Below are 22,086 nucleotides of genomic sequence, written 5' to 3'. Positions count from 1 at the left end.
GACAGATACACACGTCAAACTTATAACACCCCTCTTTTTGGGTCGGGGTTTAAAAAGCAACATCGAAAAGCACAACTTGACATTATCCAAACAAGAACAAAACGCTATAAACGATGTACCATTCATTAAATTGAACAATCACAGCGGCATATGAACACCTGTTCAATGTTCTTTTTGTGGGAACTTGGCTCACAGGGCCTCGCCGCGCTATGTACTTTCAGTGTACTTACCCTTAGATTGAGTTCGAATAATATCTCGAAAACTTTCATGGTTTTCAGCCTGCGTTCACACTTAACCAGCGATGTAAATGTGCCGCTAAATGGGCCGCTTTTATAGGAACAACATGTTCCTACTAACATAGGTGTCCACACTCCTGTCAGTCGTTATTCGCTTAAGATGCAGTCTGGTTTTACAAACAGAAAATTAGAACATACTATTAGGTATCTTAACTACTAAAGCTACATAATATGTGAAAATAATTTAGGTATCACGTAAGTTTAATTTTTACAAACGGTTTCCATACGCTTACAAAGTCATACTTATAGAATCTGGGTATCGTTTAAAGTTTTTTTCGCCAAGGTATGTAACTTAGGTATAGAGAAACTCGACACCACATTTCGTTTTGGAAAACTCGCACTAGAGGCACAGATAAGTTATCAGCCAATACAAATGTTATCCGCTTCCGCTAAGTGCATATGTAATGGAGTTCATTAATAACAACTGTTGCTTTACTTTGTTCTTTTCCTACCTTGAGGGCTTTAGGTTGGGCTTAGGTAAATAAGTATAAGTACTTAAGTATATTAAGTATACATCAATCATCATCATCATTATTAACCGATAGACGTCGACTGCTGGACATAGGTCTCTGACAGGGACTTTACTATTCTTAGTCAGAGACAAGTTACCCCTTGACTGCAATCTCACCTGGTGGTAAGTGATGATGAAATCTAAGATGGAAGCGGGCTAACCTGGAAGGAGTATGGCAGTTTTTATTAAACCCATAGTCCATACCCCTTTGAGTTACACGACATCGTACCGTAAATCGCTTGGTGGCACGGCTTTGCCAGTAGGGTGGTAGCTAGGCACAGCTAAAGCCTAACCAGACCAGATAAGTATATATTGTCTTCTCCCTTCTCCAAAGGTTGTCTAGGAGAGTGAGATCGACATCACACTTAATATTATAAAGGAGAAAGTTTCTATGTGTATGTGTGTGTGTGTGTGTATGTTTGTTACTCCTTCACGCAAAAACTACTGGACGGATTGGGCTGAAATTTAGAATGGAGATAGATTATACCCTGGATTAGCACATAGGCTACTTTTTATCCCGGAAAATTAAAGAGTTCCCACGGGAATTTTATAAAACCTACATCCACGCGAACGAAGTCGCGGGTATCAGCTAGTAACTAATATTCCCCTTTCTCTTCAAATTAAGCGTAAATCTTGTAAGTTGTACCTATTAGGATTAAGGAGTAGATACGACATCTAAGCTTGCCACGGTCGGGGTTTGAACTAGGTTTGATGTTGGAACCTTTCGAATTCAACAGTCTTGCCCAATGAATCATAGAGGACTGAAGAAAATAACGTTTCAGCGGCCATTTTGTTCCTCTCTCCGTCTTAATGTGTAATCGTTAAGGTTTTATGTGACTATTCAGTGCTAGCGGAGTTATAATGGGGAATTACTGCCTCGACATATACCTACCTAACTGCCGTTAAATTTGGTACGTATCTATTTATTTACGATACTTTAGTCTTTATAGGCGGACAATAGCTTAGTGGTTAAGATGTCGGCCTCCTATTCGTAAGTCCATGGTTCGATCCAGAGGCGACCTCTAACTTTTCGAAGTTTTATGCATTTGCAATTAAGTACTTATAAGTTGCTTTAATAGTGAAGGAAAACATCGTGAGGAAACCTGCATACCTGAGAGTTCTCCATAATGTTCTCAAAGGTGTGAACTCTACCAATCCGCACTTGGCCAGCAGGTGGTCAAAAAGAACCCTATACTTAAGTATATTTACTTATTTATTATTATTAACATTAATCTTATAAATATTTACATTCCATATTCTATATAAGTTTATTTTAAGTTTACGTGATTAATTATCACCACTACATCATTAAAAGAGCCTGTTTCATAACCACCAGATAAACTTTTCTAACGGATAAATTTAACATTTTGACAGAATCCTAGTATAAAACCCTAAAAACTGTCATAACATAAAATTTGACATAGTGTAGTGATACTAAAATAAATTGTAAAATCTATGATAACCTACATTTGAGCAAATAAATGATTATGATTATGATTATGATTTATTCGTTAGATAAAGTTTATCTGGATATGGTAAAATAGGCCCTAAGTATCTTACAAATTCAACAATTGACAGCAAAAAATGTGATGGCAGGTACCCAATTTGAATAAATGATTTGACTTTGACTTTGACTATGTTCAGCATATTGTTCCAGTAGCCAAACAGTGCTGGATAAGATCGCTGGGACCCAAAATTGGCTTTGATAACGTGGACTAGCCATTACGAAAAACTCCATTGTTAAAAACCTTACCCTTTCTTTGTGAAAATTGGGTTTCCACATACATAGAGACCGCTGGGTTTCAATACTCTTTATACGATTACATACACTTTATATAACCACACATCTCCCAACCGTATATATGACCACTGACCAGTGATATAAATGATTCACTAGATGCTCGTGTTTCATAGTAACAACATGTCCGCACTCCTGTCAATCGAAATCTGCTTTAGACATCGCAGTCCGTTTATAAAAATTAAACTTGCGCTATAACTCTAAATTATTATTCACATTATCATATATTATTTGGGTAAACATAGTCGTCGATTCTGTTGTCTTTCTCTAAACTAAATTGAGAGTATCTGCATCTTTTTCTTTTTAATGTTGCTAAAAAAGGACGGAACATGATTTTTACATTTAAAGACTAAATTTCAGTGTACGCTACAAATTAAACAATAGGCTCGTGATTGGCAGCTAAAGTCACGAGTCACGAGGTTTGACAGCTCTAAATTTTATTTGAAACTGTCAAACTATGTCTGACTTTTTCATATTGCTTTAGTTAGAAGAGGACGTGAAATGTGAATACTCTAAAATTTAGTTGTGCTCAGTATCAGTACCTACCATTAGTAGCTTTAGTACCAATAGGCTGTAGATAAGGTGATAATAAAATGAATACCCGGCTGAGTTTGTTGAGGGCTCTTCTCAGACTTGGGCGCGTTTGGAACCCTCGTAGCATTAGTTTACAAGCTTACCTAATAAATTATTACCATTACAATATCATTATCTTACAAATCCAACAATTGACGATGACATGTTGTTACTTTGAATCGCCGCATCCAGTAGAAATTCCATATCGCTGAATATAGATAACTATGTAGACATAAAATATATATGCAATTCAATCGATCTTAGATGTACCCATACATCACATATGGAACGAGAGTGCATACAAACTTGACCCTTGTTATGTGTGCCACTAGATCTATTTTCGTCCGTTCGCCTGTGACCTATAAAGGCGAGGTCGGAACAATTTGCGACAGGAACGAATTGGGACTTGAAAAAAATTCGGGGTATGTCATTAATTTTAGCTTCCTGCATGTCCCATTACTTTGGCGGTCGGTTTTTTCATTGAAATAAGTATATTCTGCATTAAAAATGGTATTGGAACCATACACATTTTTTTGAATGTCGATGTACCATAAATAAAATAGAATTATCATTAAAATTATAAGTATTAAGAACTCTTTTTGAGTCTTCTACTGAAAAGTTTATACATCGCTATCGCCACTGATATTATACTATTTTACTTGTTTTTAAAATTAATAATTTCCTAATATTTTAACGGTGAAGGAAAGCATCGTGAAGAAACCTGCATGCCTAAAAGGTCTCCATAATGTTCTCAAAGGTGTGTGAAGTGTGCCGATCTGCACTTGAGCAGCCTGGTAGACTATTTTCAAACTCTTTTCATTCTAAAAGAAGACCCGTACTCAGTAGTGAACCAGCGATGGGTTGATCATGATGATATGTATCTACATAATTTAGTAAGTAAATAAGAAAAATCTTTTTTATTTTATTTTATCATGTATCACAGTTTATTTTGTTTAATGTTTTTATACGATAAATTTAAGAGACTATATGTCGGAAACATGTCTTAGTATGAACACTTAAGGTTCCTTTTGAAAAAAAAAGATTCCGACGAATTGAGAACCTTCTCCTTTTTTGGAAGTCAGTTAAAAACCAGTGCTACAGCCTGCTGCAACTTCGTGCAGTACTTTGCATTATTTGTTCCATATGAATTAAACAGTTTTAAACAAATATTTACTACGACTTTGTAAGCGTGAATTTATAATTATTGTTAAGTGGACCAAACATTTTTGATTTACTATCTATCTATCCATCAGTCTATCTATTTATTTATCTTCTTTCTTAATAAGGAATCCGACGCAGCGAGTAAAAAGCAAAAAATCGAAAAGCGGCAACGATACATTAGCCTGGGAGCGGAAACAAATTAATCAATTAGAGAATTAATTGCAGCGAGCGCCGCCATCATGTAATCCTGTTTAAGGCCGCGTCCGGTCCATATTGCACCCATCGATTTAATAAAAACGCCAATAACAATCAATAAAATTCATGCGTTTTTTTACTGCAAATAATGCACGACTTTGTACCTACCTACTTACTGCTCTTGAAATCTCTATATTGATAACAGTGCTCCATAGAATAACGTGCTCGTATGAAGAAAAAAAATAGAATATTTAATGAAATAAACACAACATTTTTATAATTGCTATTACATATTTAATTGATGCAATTTTGACGTGACAACGTCTTATAATTCGATAGAGCCGGCTGCACGCACGAAAAAACATGACTCATGCGGCGTTACCTCGCTCTGAGGCGTTTTTTGGCTTACCTAATCATATTTGGTTGCGAATTTTAATATTGTAAAATCAAGTAGACTAAAAAGTTATTTTGTATGCCACTCCATGGCAGATTGTAGTTACGGTAACCATATTATAAGCATAACATCTATTGCACCTCAATCAATATGCTATGCTACTCGTATGCTAATAAATGAAATCAAATCCAATATTGTGCTTTGTTTTGCTTTGTACGTGTTTTTCTGTATTAATTTTGCGGTGTACAATAAAAGTACATAGGTAATAATATATTCATTTATTAATTCATTCATTCAGTGTAATATACTAAACAGTCTGGATTAATGTTTACAAATAAAACATCACAAGAAAGATGCAACCCTATTTCGATCCCCAACACGACCTACATATTTAAAATAATAAAACCAATTCTTGTCACACTTTACGTTTACCCCATATTGTCTTGTCGAGTTGTCGCGGTCGCGTCCCGCGCCCTGTGAGTGCGCCCTTACGGGGAGCTGGGGGAGGGACCACCCTGTGGGTGTAAACACACCCTGTTAGGGTGTGGGGTGGCACCTCCCCATGCGTTAGGCAGGGCTGGCGCATCGGGAAACTAAAATGTCTAGTCAAAATTTTGGATTTTTTGGATGAAAACAGCATATCCTACCGCATAATCAAAAATAATGTGCGTTCAAAAAGTGTACAATTGTGCTTACTTTGAATTAAATATTTGACTTTGACTTTTTTTTTACTTTTATATACTCGACTAGAGAACAAGATTTTTACATATAATTAGATGTTTCATTAGTGATAATAACTGGAATCGACGCGAACGGCATAAGGTTCCTATGGTAAGCGACAGTTCGAGATGACGATCGGGGTGGGGAAGCCCCACACACTCGCACAGCCCCAGGTGCGGAATAGCGCAGGTGAGGTACGGGTGTGCGAGGCAACCGCCGCCTCATTCCACAATTGCCATCTCGACCTGTCGCAAACTATAGAGGCGAAAATGAAAAATTTGGACCTCCAAGTCGGTCATCCATCTAGATACAGACTTGGGTCAACGTTGTTTAACAATCGCAATTGATTGATTTGCGTTATCACAATTCGGGCACGCGTCCCTCAAATAAAACTATCAGTAGTAGGGGATTCGCCGGTTCTGCCCCAGGCCCTGGCCCCCTCCCATGCCTCGCTGCCTCAGCCCCCTCCGTGCCTCGGTCAAGATCGAAACCTAAAAAAAAAAAAAAAAAAAAAAAAAAAAAAAAAAAAAAAAAAAAAAAAAAAAAAAAGGTTTTGGGGTACGCTGAATCGATTGCGCTCACTCCCGACGTCGTATCTCTAACGGTTGCAAAGTTAGCTTTTCGAAAAACTAATCCCTAGTTCGTTATCTAATTGCTTAATCACCTACTAATGACGCTCTATTGTTCGCTGGCTCGTTGCTTCATTCTATGGGTTTTAAAGGAAACGCATGAATCATAACTACTCTTTATTAGCCTTCAAATATTGATTTAAATAACTCACATAAAAATATATCATTCTCTACTGTATTTTCATTGAATAAATCTAAAAAATCTGAACTTGTATAGTAACCTGAAAACATGAAATACAAATACATTATACAATATTCTCCACAAACTGATGTGTAATCATTCTGTATCCGCCTTGTATTGAATTGCCATATTCTTGTATTTCTTTCCAAGAACTGCTTATGATATTTTGGTGGTGCTCGTCCAAATGAATCAAAATATTGTCCAACACCATTTGTATCTATATATATGGCTATCCAATGCGATCCTGGTTTATAATCGGGGTCTAGATTGCTTATTAAATAGGCTGGTGTTTCAACATAAATCGGTAACCGGTTTGCGGCATACACATTGTCTTGCAGACTTGGGTGTATTCTTCTTAAATATGTCTTTATCCCTATTGTATTCATATTACTTCAATACTACTGATCTTATCGCTGCCGAGGATCATACATGAATGGGACGTAAGACCATGTTATTTCAGATATATTATAAATCATCAACCCATCGCCGGCTCACTACAGAGCACGGGTCTCCTCTCAGAATGAGAAGGGTTTTTTGGCCATAGTCTACCACGCTGGCTGAGTGTGGATTGGCAGACTTCGCACACCTTTAAGAACACTATGGAGAACTCTCAAGCATGCAGGTTCCCTCATGATGTTTTCCTTCACCATTAAAACAGTGTTATTTAATTAAGTACTTGAAACGCACAAGACTTCGAAAAGTTAGAGGTGCGTGCCTGGAATTGAACCCCGACCTCCGATTAGAAGGTGGACGTCTTAACCACTAGGCTATCACAGCATAGTCTTATTAAAAATAATGGTCCATAACTTAAATAAAAACAAAAAATATTTCTTGTATCAGTGTTTTATTACAAACCTTAATAATAATGTAGGTACAAATTATAACTTAATCTATTTACAGAAATTAGGTTTCTTAGCTGCTATAGTCCACGCTTACATTACGATTTTTAACCCCCGACCCAAAAAGAGGGGTGTTATAAGTTTGACGTGTGTATCTGTGTATCTGTGTATCTGTGTATCTGTGTGTCTGTGTATCTGTGTATCTGTGTATCTGTGTATCTGTGTATCTGTGTATCTGTCTGTGGCCTCGTAGCGCCTAAACGAATGAACCGATTTTAATTTAGTTTTTTTTGTTTGAAAGGTGGCTTGATCGAGAGTGTTCTTAGCTATAATCCAAAAAAATTGGTTCAGCCGTTTGGAAGTTATCAGCTCTTTTCTGGTTTCCTTATTACTTTTATCCCAGGACCACCAGAGGTTACGTATTTTCTGACACAGGAAATATGTACGATTAAGTAGTGTTAGTAAGTACTAAGAAAGCATGCCTAGCCTACGTGCTAGCTTGCTTAGACGGCCAATTTTCAGGTATCTGATAATCAAGGTACATAAAAACATTACTTACCTCACGTAAATTCGCCAAACTGATTTTTACGAATATTTTAGGCAATATCCTTAAAAATATGTCGCCAATACTCCCAGACACTTCCCGCGTCGGCCGTATTGCTTTGCAGACGCTTTAAAGCTCCCAAAATAAGTAATTACTTAACTGCACGTAAATTCTGATGCTCCATTTTTATATATGTCCACCAGACAACTATTTTAAAACCTTTTTACAAGAAGACAGACCGATCCAGAGGGCCAATCATCCCCTAAATTCAATTTTAATGCCTCTGTGGGTTTGAGCGCGAGGGCATCATTATCTACGCGCATGAGACTGAGTAAGACATGTATTAGGATATATTGACTTCTCTCTCACTCTCTTATAGTTTACTTATGTCAATTAATTATTAATATTAAAAAAATCTGCTAAAAATTAAAAAAATTGGAGAATTTACGTGAGGTAAGTAATGTTTTTATGTACCTTGATTACCTGATACCTGAAAATTGGCCATCTAAGCAAGCTAGCAGGTCTGTAGGCATGCGTTCTTAGTACATAGTAACACTACTCAATCGTCCACATTTCGTTCGTCAGAAAATACGTGACGGCTGGTGGCCATGGGATCTTTCACTATTGTAACAGAGGTTCATAATATTATGTCAATTGGCAAATGTCAAGTTGTCAAGATGGACGTTGCCTAGATACATAATTATTTATTTGAAAATAATGTTTTGGAAAACTCCGATACTTTGGATCGTAGGCGCGGAGTTTCTAATTTATAAAATATTATTATCACAGTTAAACGAGAAAACATCAATTCAATTATAATATCCAACAGTCAACCAAAGGCCACGAACAATCAACCCAAACCCAAACCATAGTCAAACTATTTTTAGGGTTCAGTAGGTATCTGTAGAAAAAAAAAGATGTTGTAGGTAGCCTCGACTGTTGTAGTCGCGTAGGTGTGCATGGCACCATTAAATATCGTAGGAGGCGATGACCCTCCGCGCGGCTGCGGTTCCCGCATCGTAGTCGCTTTGTCGCGCAGGTTTGGATGATGCATTAGGCGCACCTTCTTTTTATTTTATCTGCTTGAACTCAGCTTATTTACTTTGACAAAATACGTTTAAAATTCATCATCATCAGGATCAACCCATCGCCGGCTCACTACTGAGCACAAGTCTCCTCTCAGAATGAAAAGCTACCACACTGGCCAAGCACGTATTGGCACACCTCACGCACCTTTGAGGGAGCATTATGGCCAACTCTTAAGCATGCAGGTTTTCTGACGGTGTTTTCCTTCACCACTTCGTTGTCTGTCTGTGTGTCATCTTTCAAGAGAATCAAAACTTATAAATTGGGTACTTCCCGTTTACGTAGAATCATGAAAAGCAGGTAGCAATATCTTATAGCCCAAGCACTCTACTCCTGTGGCCCAAGTAAAGAGAAAAATCCGACAACTGAATTGTCATTACATAAAAAAAAAACTTGTACGGAACTCTTCATGTGTGAGGCAGACTCGCACTTGACCGGTTTTTGAAAGTTATGTCAAATAAAAATTTGACATGCAATAACAAACAAAATGAAATACACGCCACTTTATTCCTTATTTCATCGGGTGAAAGTCGATTTCAATTTAATCGTAGGTATATCTTGAAAAGCGAACTATTATACGACTACGTAAAATGGGTACATTTTTAAAGCAACGATGTGTTAGAAACAGATATTTCGTTTTGGTCATGTTAAACTATGTCATTCAGATAATTCTTGATTTAGTGATGTTCGGTCAAAAATATTTCATGGAACGTATAATTAACATAACATTGATGTTACTTTTGAAGAGATATTAGCTGCCTTATTGGATTTATATTATTATAGAAATTGGGTTTTAGAATGGCACAAATAAACGGTAATTTATGAATAAAGTTTAAAAAGCGTGAAATAAAAATTAAATTAAAAATTTAAAAAACCCCCGACATATAAACCTCTAAAAAGTAAAAAAATAATAGGTAAATATGTATGGGCCCTTTAAGAATAGTATAAATAGTAAAGTTTTATCCAAGCGCTCGTTGCGTCGGGGGACCGCTAAAGACTATTCTTTCTACAACAGATGACTTTCATAGTTTATCATAGGTAGCGGTCCCCTGGCGCAACGAGCGCTTGGATAAAACTTTACTATTTATACTATTCTTAAAGGGCCCATACATATTTACCTATTATTTTTTTACTTTTTAGAGGTTTATATGTCGGGGGTTTTTTAAATTTTTAATTTAATTTTTATTATCAATTTCAATAACATTGTCAAACTCTGCATATACGATGCAGTTTATCGTTTCAGGAATAGCTGAATCAAAGCGAACTTCTAGCCTCACACTACCGTGCTTTATAAGATTCCAATGACTAGAGTGAGCTGATAAATCAGGAGTTAAATCGAATGCTAAGAGACAATAGCCTTTTGCATATTGTTCCCTAGATATTCCGTTCCCTTCATTTAAAAAATGGATTCCCGTGCCTGAGAATAACGTATGATAGGCTGAACTGAAAGTATTATCATCGAATGATGGTTGCAAAGCTTTTGAAGGTATTTGTTGGCCATCAATATATAAACTAAATGTATTCATATGATAATTTTCAAAGTTGAATGGATTTTTCGTAAGAGTTCCATTAAATGCTGCGTTGTTAACAAATCCGACAATACATCTTTTAGGAACTTGACCAAGAAAAATATTATCGAGTGTTTTACCCTGAACCCCTGAAGGAATTGTTAAAACTTTAACTTCCGCTCGAGTTATTGGATATTTTGCAGTAGTAGATGCTAAAACTTTTTGATGTGCAAGTAATACAGTCGGATTGATCCGCGCGCGTCGAACTATGAGGGTTGCATCCGTGATACACACTTTAAGTTTTAAATCATTTGAAGAAGCCATAAGACTGAAAGTTTCCCTTGAGCGAATTAATTTAACACACATCTCAACACCATTAATCAAAAATTTTTCCTGGTTGAATATATCACCATGTAAGTGTCCAATCATTTATATTTCTTTACTTTCGGCTGCAAGACTCTGTCTTTTAGTAAAACCTGTATTTTTTTCATCTACTGAATCCATATTCCCCGCAGTATCTTCATACCAAAGACCGCAAGTCAGGTGAGATTCTTTTGCTGCTGGCGCATAGTTTAATAATGTCTCAATGTAAGCACGGTAAGCGTATGTATTGTTTGGAGGTGAAATGAGTTTTTGATTCAAGTATACATCCAGCTGACTGAAGACTGAATGTAACCAATTGTTAATTGGAGCTACAACTGCAGATGAACTAAGTTTTGATAAGTCTTGATTCACTATCTTAGCTTTTAAATGGATCAACGTATGAGACAAATCTATGTAGTCTTCGCTCGTTCCAGGTATTTGAAATTCTATCGGTCCATCATCAGCAAGGGATGAAATGGGTTTGTAATGAATCCATAATCCATTTTCTATACTTGTTTGCGTTGATGGCAAAGCAAACAAATCTAATTCTGATTAGTACACTCACATGAATGATTATGTAAAAAAGACATAATTAATTAGAAAATATATCTTTTATTTTATTTTGACTGAGCCTTGATTTTTTAATAGCTTTCACTTTAGCTGTCAGCGGTTGAATGAATGAAGATTGTCGTTTTCTTTTAGTTATATATCCTGAGCCAGACATATTAATTCTGTCTATCTTGTCATGAACTTTCCTTTTTAAGTTTGAACTAGCTTCCTTAAGACGAGTTTTGATAGAATCTTCCAAAGGTCGTGCGCTAACCATATCCGATAGAAGACCAACACCTGCATTTAATGCTTCTTTTCCTACAGCTCGAGCACCACTAGAGAGTAGTGGTAAAATAGACCTAAACAATCCTCCAAGAAAACTCCCAATACCATGACCACGTTGATATGGTACACCTTTATAAATTACTCCAATACCTGACCCAGCCTGATGTGAATAATATTGCTCGTAAGGACAAGTTATCTTTTGATAAGGATCCATTATAATTTTCTAAAGTGAAGTTTAATACACACAGTTCCAAACTGGAATGGGATTTTATTGCCTGTGCTTGACCTTATATCTATTTCAATAGTATCAAACTCCCGCCGCATAACAGGTAAATAGTGAGGTGGTGAGAAAATATGCATTTTATTTGCTCCATATACATATGTTGCCGTATCTAAAGGTACAATTCTGAGAAGAGGAGCCATTACATCCCCCACAATTTGCGGTTCTATTATATCACAATAAACAAACAATTGAGATGGCAACCCTAATTTTAAATTAGAAGGATAGCTCCCAATTTTATTTACTGCAAGATTTTTGTTTGGTTCAAATCCAAGTTGTAAACATAATTTGGTTGACAACTTAAGTGTGTCAATTGAGTTATCCAAAATTGATACTGATACGTGTTTGGTTATTTCATCATAATGAAATACTATTTCTTCAAAAGTATATCTATTTAAAGTTTCTATAACATGTTGAATGCTGTCATAGTTCATGGCCGGAATCCGTCCTTTATAGTGCACTAATGAATGTGTGTCATCATCAGGCATCAAAACCCATTTAGATGTGTTAATAACATTTTCATGTTCTTGAACAGTAAATACCGTACAAGGATATTGAATTTCTACAACTCCAACAAACCATTCACCTTCTAATATAAGGGATTTTGGTAACTTCGTTGAAAACATAGTTGTTTTGTTTTCCGGGAAGTATTCCATTGAACTATTACTAAGTAAAGTCAAATAAAAGTTTTCCTTTATCATATTTGATTTAAATTAGACTCTAAAACCCAACTGTTAAATTTATCAGGATAACCTTTCCACTTCACTAACACTTCTTTTCTGTTGCCGGAGTATCGAGAACTAATGATTTTATCTATTTTATAATTTGAGGAGGGGTCATAAAATACTTTTTGTAATTCTTTTTCATAAAAAGTTCCAACTATAGGTTCGTTTTGTAAATCTTTCAATGTGTAAACTACATGTGGGGATCTATCTATTATTGAAGATATAACAAATATTTCATCACTCCAGTTAGATTCATAACCTTTTTGAAAAATGTGTTTATATTTTGAAATTCTAACATTATCACCAACATGAAATGTAGGTAGTGAATTTTGTGATGATGGTTTGTTAGTTGCTTTCCTATCATATAAATTTCTCCAAACAGTCATTATATTGTTAGAACTAACATCACAAGGACACATCTTAATACTAGAATGAAAACTATGGTTATACGAATATACCAAGTCTTGTAAAATATCTATGTATTTATATGTATTTTTGTATGTAAAATAGCGCCACATTTTAGATTTCAGAGTTCTTTGAAACCTTTCTACAATACTTGCTTTTATATCAGGATTATTTGTAGTGTAGTAATTTATATTTTTGCTTTTAAAATACTTTTTAACATCTTTAGAAACAAACTCAGTTCCTTTATCCGATTGTATGTGTGTAGGAGTCGCATTAGATTCATTAAATATACTTTCAAAACATTCGATTATTGTTTTAGAGTTTTTCTTTTTCATCGACCTAGCATAAGCATATTTACTAAAGACATCAATAACACACAATATATAGTTAAAACCATCATTATATTTCGAATAAGTTCTCATATCACTAAGATCAGCCTGCCATAATTCATTGAGATTTGATAATATGTATTTGTTTCGAGAAAACTTTCTGTGAACAGGTTTATGAAGAGTATAGGTTTCTTGTGATTGTAACCATTTCTTTACATCCGTTTTACTCATTTTACCTTTCATGGTCTTTGATAATTTATCAATGCTACTAAACCCAGCTGGGTGTTTTGGATTATAATATATATTATTAATTTCTAATAAGGGGTCCATTTTTCCCAATCAATTTTCTTCCTAATTTTTTTAATATATTTATCACCACTACCTTGTGGAGTATTTAAAGTTCTTTCATCAGATGTAGAGTTCCCTTCGAGTGATTTCATCTGAAGTTGATGAATAAAATCCGACCTCTTAGAATTTCCGATGTAAGTCAATGGTACTTTGATTGCATGTAATGCCTTGGCAAACTTTTCCCAACCTATTGGATCACTTTTTTTTAGTGGTCTCAACGAATCATTAATTAGATCAACAATATTACTTCCAGGGACTTTTTCATTATTAATTATCACTGTACCATCATCATCATCCCAATAAATTGTATTTTTACTCAAAGAAATCAAGTTTAATAACAGCTCACCTTTTTTCAAATATGATTTTGGTATAAGACTTAGTATTTGAGTTGTTGAGTAACGTGGTTGACTATGTTCATTCGAATTTTTATTTTCCTTCACTTCAGCTGTTGGTGACTCGAACGATACTAAGTCTTTATTTTCCATGTTGTTATTTTTATAACTCTTAGTTTCATTTATATTGTCAGTAATGATTGGCAACTCGATAGGTTGTCGTTCTCCTTCGGTAAAATGTAGGTATCTTTGTAGAATTTGTAGATATAAAATACATTTTTTCCGATCTTCGATATTACTATTTAAAATCTTTTGCATTTCTGCATCTAATCGGGACATAGGATTTTCAGTATTGGTATGCTGCTTTAGTTTTTCTATAAAACTAGGCTCAACAAGCAACATTTTTTTAGCATTTTCCATTTTAAACTATAGATGATACTAATCCACTCAAAATAGAACCCAAAATTAAAGGTAAAAATGCTCCTCCTTTTTGAATCAATATCTTTTTTCTTAGTTTATTTTTTCCCTTGCGAACCAAAGTGCGAAGTATACTTTTAAATTTTTTTAACTTTTTCTTTCGTCTATCTTCTAGTGGAACTTTACCTTGTAATACGTTGTGAATGCACTCACAAATGCAATTTATCTCTTCTTCTTCACAGGATTTTAATAATGCTTTTTGATATTTAGGTTTAAGTGTATGCAACGCTTGTAGCAGCTCTTTATGTGTCTTTAGGCTTCGATGCATTATTTGTAAATGATAGGAATTTGATGATTCTTTAAATATTTATAATCTTTTGGTGGGATATATACGACGCAACATTCATCAGAGGGAAATATTTTTGACTTAATTCGACACATGTCATTTGTATCTTGTTTCAGATCAATCATCAAATATCCATGTGCTTCTTTTGTCGCATCCTTATAGGCATCCTCAATGAATTTTGAATTTTCTGGTGACACTTGTCTTGATAGGTATCGTATTTGTGTTTTATCACGAGGATTTTTAAAATAAATAATGTAACTTGAATTCAAAGATATATCTCTTTGTCCTTTTCCCTGATGAAATAAATTTTGAGTAATATAAAAAACACTTAAGTTTCTGTGATGACTACCTTTAGTGAAAATATCTACAATACGACCATCAGATTCTCTCATAAGATCATCAATTATAACAAGGTGAGCATCTTTGCCATCAAACATTGTAAGATCAGGAATTCCTTGATGATAGTTAACATTTGATAAATTATATAGTGGTTGCATTTCATCATAACACCAAGTAATTTCAGCAAAGTCTCTACTGCAAATTTCTTTCACATATTTTATGAAATTTGTAACAAAATTTGATTTTCCACAACCACTTGGACCAGCTACGATTGCAGTAAATGGATGAATAAAACACAACATTGTAACGTGTGTTACTTGAAAGGTTTAAAAAAAGACTGAGACATTTCAGTGACAGTATAACATTTTATTTTACTTAATATACATTATATACAATGGAATAAAAGTTCTATGAAACAAAATAAAAATCAAAAAGAAATAAATCACATTAAACATTTTTTTTTTTTTTTAATCTATTTACAAAAATGAACTAGAGGAAAGTTGTAATAAAATACATATAAAGACGAAAGTTAAAATCAATTTCTTAAAACTATATAGTATTTACAAGTAAAAAAATAAAATAAAAGACACATCAAATTACAATAAAAATTCCTTAAAATATTTACAAGTAAAAAATAAATAAATTAAAGACACATCAAATTACATTAAAAATTCCTTACACTACATTTCTTAAAATATCTCATTATTACTAATTTTATAATGACCCCAAGCTAATGTGTCAATATCATTTTGTAAAATATACCGCTTGGTGTCATTATACGACAGACAAGTTTTATTAATGTTTTGTGTGAAAATCGCATGTTTGATGGATCGAAATCTTAGCATATTACAATACTGAATTTTTTTATCAAGTAGACACGATCTGTAATTTTCCATGGTCATATTTTTTGTGACACTTTTATTTACTCCTTTTGCTTTTGCAAAAGTTTTATGGTCCACATCCAGTGCATACATTTTTGATCTTAATCCTACGAATTCTCTTAAAATTTTCCCATTATTTTCATCTTTAAAGAATCCTAACTTTTTTTTATTTATTTTTGGATAGCCGTAAATATTATCTTGTGGATAATCGGATGTATCGAAATAATTAATTAGATCACATTTTATATCTTCATAAAAATTGTCTGTAAAAATTTGATAAATTAAACTATCTGTATCTGTATACAATAACTTAATATTCTTGTTAAATTTTTTTATCATATAATTATAATGGAATTCATACATTAAAGTTTTAGAAATGTCTAAAATACAAAAACCCAAATAAATTGGTTTGTTATAAGTTAATTTGGTTCTGCGCAACTGTATTGCTACCAAGTTATCGTTGAAAACGGCTAAGCTATGGAATTCAGGTTTAGCAATTAAGTCTTGTGCCCCTAAGACTTTACCACGATTTTCCCAATGCGTTAACATTTTAACATTGACTCTCTTTTCGATATTTTCCATAGTCTTGCCGAAAACGGAATTGTTCATTAATTTGTAAAAATCTTTCTCAAAATCTGAAGTAGCCAAAGTTCGCATATTCGTATTTAAATCTATATATGTTTGTAACCAAGGACTTTGGTTAAATTTTAATATTCTATGAATTTTAGTTAACTTTATACCCATACTAAGACATTGTTTTAGATTTCTATAATGAATTTTATATTTCGTTTTATTATTAAGATTGGGTACTAACTTGATATCTTTAGAATTCCCGATACGAAGATTTTCAGGGCATAAAGGTAAGTCGGAATGCAAATCATGAAGTTCATTAGGATACTCCAAATCGACTTCAAGAATAAAGCCAATATCCGATGTGTCTGATACTTTAAAGTTTGTTTCAGTGTTTACCCATTCAAACCCACCTGTTGGAAGATACTGGGACATGGCCCAACCATAAAGATTATTAGCGTCTAAATATGTTAGATACGATTTGGGTTTTTCCTTATCATAATCTTCCATAAACTGATTATTTGCTTTTGCATAACGATTGCTACATTGAGATATGCCTCCTCTGATCCCAGTTTTAATAAAAGCTATTTTATCATAGTCGGTCAATAACTCTAGCTCAATTTGAGTATATTTAAGCATGGCATCCCAACTTAAACCTGGAGCTGTGTAATAATGAGCTGGATCTAATCCATATGTTTTGATGCAAATATCACGAAAATTTTCATATATATCCGTTAATAACAAAACATCCGTTTGCAAATACAGATTCGAATAATCTAACATGTTTTGACAAGAAAAATGACTCCAAATATCTTTTGCATGATTATAGTCATCATCGGAAACATGGGAATTAGACAGCGAATTGTAAAATTGAGGTTGAGATGGGAGTGATGATGATTTTAAACATTCAATGGAAGTCATGTATTCATACGGATAAATACCTTTTCTTCTTAAACGACTAAAGTCATCATTATGAGGAAAGTTTCTTTTTAACGATCTAAATTGATCGTCATTGAGATTTTTTGCTAATTGATCAAGACTGCACGGCAAAAATTTGAAAGAATCTATGAATCTCAAACTTATCTGTTGGTTATTAACATTTAATATTTTTGAAAACGAAATATATCTTTCTTTATTTTGAGGTATTACTTCGATTTCACCTTCCGTAAAATTTAATGAATGAACAATGAAATGTGCGTCATAATTACTAAGATTATGTAAAATTACAGGAATATGACGGGGAGCGCGATATTTTTCCACACATGATTCATGTGCTACACCTCTTAGATTTCCAGTATGCCAGTCAAAGTCCAGAATGGATTCTCCATTCAGTCTTGATTCGCATATGTGACAGTTATGAGAATTTGCAATAGTTATTTCATCATCTTTTGTTAGAGGGTTTGGGCGTTTTTGAAAACTATTTTTTCTGCATATTAGTTTTATGTCCTCATAGAGTCGTTCCATGAATACTTTAGTGCAATCTGGACCGCTGTATGTTTCATATTTTGAAAGGCTATCATCGTATGAACATTTAATATAATATCCGAAACTATACACTTCGTGTTTCTGAATATTCTCAGTAAAAGGTTTAGAGGGATCGTTTGAGCATGAATTTATTGGTTTTAAAAACGCTTCGAAATCAGCATATATTACAAATGGTATTCTTAACTTTTTATTAAACTTATCAAACTTTATTTTATTGTTTGATGATGGTTGTCCAAACCAATTTTTTTTAGATAGTTCACTGTTTGGTAATTCTGTAATGATATGAACGCAATCATTTTGTTGGTGGGTTTCTAATCTCTCCTGTGTAGGAAAATGTAAAAGACACCCATCACATAAATAAATGGCATGTTCTTGGTTTGAAATTTGCTTGCTAACTAGTCGTGACATGTTTTTAATATAGCAATAATGCGAGTTTGTTTGATTTGAGATTAATAATAAATTAACATGAGTACTATTTCGAGATTTTGTAAAATAGAGGGGACCTACAATACTATGATTTTTCTTTTCTTTATTATATTCTAAGCCAAAAACATTCACACTTATATTGTTTTGCTTTTCAACTTTAGGTATATCCGTTAATTTGACTGGAAATGATATACCATCAAATTTAAGTTTATCTGAATGCATGCTGTATGACGAGACTCTATCGGTTTTGTTATTAGCAGGAGGATATAAAGCAGAAAGTAATGCCCATTTGAAACACATATAATCAGCATTTTTAACATTTATCACCGCTTTTTTTGCTCTAATATCTTGAGGTAAATCAATATAAGATGTACCACGAAGCGGGTTAAATTTATTTACATTCATATGTAAGCATTTTATGTTTGTTAAACTCCAGCCACTGTCTTTTCTTTCAAAAGAACTAATTTTATTTTTAAAAGTGTCACATAATGATGACAGGAAAATATTTAGATCGTCTCCACGGAAAACTATATAGTTTGATGTTTGAAAGTCAAATGAATTTGTCAATTGTTTGGTTTGTTGTATAAAGTCTGCGTGTAAAATGAAGTTTACCTTAAAAACTGTATGTTCTTTGATCGACTCTTGAACTAGGAATAAAATATCATTTTTTATTGAGTTCAAAAATGATTCAGGGGTCTTAAAAATCGATAAATCATCATTTTTACTATTTATCATGTACGTTATTATTCTTTGTCCAAAAGCTGAATCAATTACAGAAACATTCGATAATGATGGGTGCGACTTTAAATGATTATTTTTATGTAAATTACTTTTTAAATGATTAGAAAAATACCTTTTGGTTATAAAAATATTGCAAATATCACACTTCACTTTATTACCTTCTGAATATGCAGATGGTGTAGTGGAGTTATTTTCTGAGTGTTGAATAGATGAAGTTGAGGCTCCCTCATTATATTTCACTCTTTTCGCAGAGTTGTTCACGGTGAAATCATTGGACCGCTTTAAAGCTCCACCAATTTGAAGTTTCTGTTTAGTTGGGCTAGAAATTAAAAATAGAAGCATATAAAAACAATCAATAATACACATTATATAATTTTAAAAAGAATAATGTTTAAATACTTACATGATTGAATCAATTGCTTCACATATATTATACAATTCATTGTCATATGCTGGATCCAGTAAGTCAAAATAATCTAAAGCCTCAATGAGTTCCTCATCATTAATTGAAGTGTTGAAAAATGTGCTAACACAGCTGTCAATTGTATCTTCCATTGCTGACAGTTTATAAGACTACAGAGGGAGACTTATTCATTAACAGCACCAGGTGGCTTACTGACATTACTATAGGATTTACAATGTGTTTTTATACTGCTTGTATAAGTGTTACGTCGAATTAATCTCACAAATTAAATTATGGTGAAGTATTTATGTGAGGTAGTTTACTAATGATAGATTAAGTTATTAATTATTAAATGAGTATTTTTTACAACCCTCTGTTTCTGCGATTTCTTTTGTAATATTATAAATTATCTCATTCGTGTTCGCAAAATTTCCATTAGCCTTTTCTGTATAATATTTGATTTTTACATTAGCATGTTTCCAGTGTTGAGACTGAGGTATTTTGGCTAGTTTTTTTAGGTCATACACCTCTAATTTAATGAGATGTGTGGCTGTCGCACCATCGTTGGAGTTCGTAGATATATACGATATACTGCCATCTTTGTTAGCTCGAGCCACTGTTGAACTAGTTTTGTTTTTATTTTTTGGGGATGACTCGAAAAAAATGTCTATATTTTCAGATTTCCTTTTCATTTTCTTTGATGGCATTTCATGATCTATGAGCAAATTTTGTGTTTCTTCTTCTACCAAATTCGCAGGAAAGTAATATTGCTTATATGTATTGTTTTCTTGACTATTGCAAGGGGAGTACGATATATTCTGTAACAATAAAAATAAACTATCATACTGATATCATAAATATTTACATTAATTTAAAGGGAACTAAAAGAAAATAAATTACACACTCACCTCCATTGTTTATCACACGACACTTCTTAATCACACACTGCTAATAAACACTTGTATGAACACAATATAGATTTAAAGTCAAACTGTACTCTCTCAGTACTCTTCAGTAGAAACGAGGTAGTAAATATGACAGAAATTATTTATTTTGAGCTTATATAGTAAAACCAATGCCATTATCGTTAGTGAAGAATGTATTTGCACCGATAACAACTAGTTAAACAGCATATTATCGAAAAAGGTTTTGTAATCAATATTTCAAAAAATGTGGTTAGTGATTGTAACAATTATTGAACAAAGCCAAAAGGAACGTGATAAGCTAACTACCTAGATAAAGATGTATTGTTGGAATTTTCTAATGACGAACCTACGGAATTTCAAATACCTGGAATGAATAATGACTAATCGACACGTGCCTGTACTACTTGCTCTGACTGTATTACTTGCACATCAAAAAGTTTTAGCATCTACTACTGCAAAATATCCAATAACTCGAGCGGAAGTTAAAGTTTTAACAATTCCTTCAGGGGTTCAGGGTAAAACACTCGATAATATTTTTCTTGGTCAAGTTCCTAAAAGATGTATTGTCGGATTTGTTAACAACGCAGCATTTAATGGAACTCTTACGAAAAATCCATTCAACTTTGAAAATTATCATATGAATACATTTAGTTTATATATTGATGGCCAACAAATACCTTCAAAAGCTTTGCAACCATCATTCGATGATAATACTTTCAGTTCAGCCTATCATACGTTATTCTCAGGCACGGGAATCCATTTTTTAAATGAAGGGAACGGAATATCTAGGGAACAATATGCAAAAGGCTATTGTCTCTTAGCATTCGATTTAACTCCTGATTTATCAGCTCACTCTAGTCATTGGAATCTTATAAAGCACGGTAGTGTGAGGCTAGAAGTTCGCTTTGATTCAGCTATTCCTGAAACGATAAACTGCATCGTATATGCAGAGTTTGACAATGTTATTGAAATTGATAAAAATCGTAATGTAAGCGTGGACTATAGCAGCTAAGAAACCTAATTTCTGTAAATAGATTAAGTTATAATTTGTACCTACATTATTATTAAGGTTTGTAATAAAACACTGATACAAGAAATATTTTTTGTTTTTATTTAAGTTATGGACCATTATTTTTAATAAGACTATGCTGTGATAGCCTAGTGGTTAAGACGTCCACCTTCTAATCGGAGGTCGGGGTTCAATTCCAGGCACGCACCTCTAACTTTTCGAAGTCTTGTGCGTTTCAAGTACTTAATTAAATAACACTGTTTTAATGGTGAAGGAAAACATCATGAGGGAACCTGCATGCTTGAGAGTTCTCCATAGTGTTCTTAAAGGTGTGCGAAGTCTGCCAATCCACACTCAGCCAGCGTGGTAGACTATGGCCAAAAAACCCTTCTCATTCTGAGAGGAGACCCGTGCTCTGTAGTGAGCCGGCGATGGGTTGATGATTTATAATATATCTGAAATAACATGGTCTTACGTCCCATTCATGTATGA

General features: G+C 33.7%; 1 protein-coding gene and 2 long non-coding RNA genes across 3 annotated transcripts in view; 2 read left to right on the top strand and 1 right to left on the bottom strand.

Moving 5' to 3' along the window:
- LOC123872738 overlaps window positions 1–22,086 on the top strand; it is a 114,428-nt gene that overhangs the window by 69,689 nt on the left and 22,653 nt on the right. The gene's annotated exons all lie outside the window — the stretch shown is intronic.
- On the top strand, window positions 1,621–21,056 carry LOC123872762. Its single transcript, XR_006797536.1, has 3 exons — window positions 1,621–1,633; window positions 4,073–4,075; window positions 20,806–21,056. It is a non-coding gene; the product is annotated as an uncharacterized LOC123872762 (long non-coding RNA).
- Window positions 19,286–20,620, bottom strand: LOC123872758. Its single transcript, XR_006797533.1, has 3 exons — window positions 20,568–20,620; window positions 19,660–20,477; window positions 19,286–19,575 (listed from the first exon to the last, which is right to left on the bottom strand). It is a non-coding gene; the product is annotated as an uncharacterized LOC123872758 (long non-coding RNA).

Source organism: Maniola jurtina, chromosome 15 (genome assembly GCF_905333055.1).
Source record: "Maniola jurtina chromosome 15, ilManJurt1.1, whole genome shotgun sequence".
In the NCBI taxonomy this organism is placed as follows: Eukaryota; Metazoa; Arthropoda; class Insecta; order Lepidoptera; family Nymphalidae; genus Maniola; species Maniola jurtina.
Note: the sequence above shows the minus strand (reverse complement) of the source record. Positions and strands in the feature narration are given on the sequence as shown.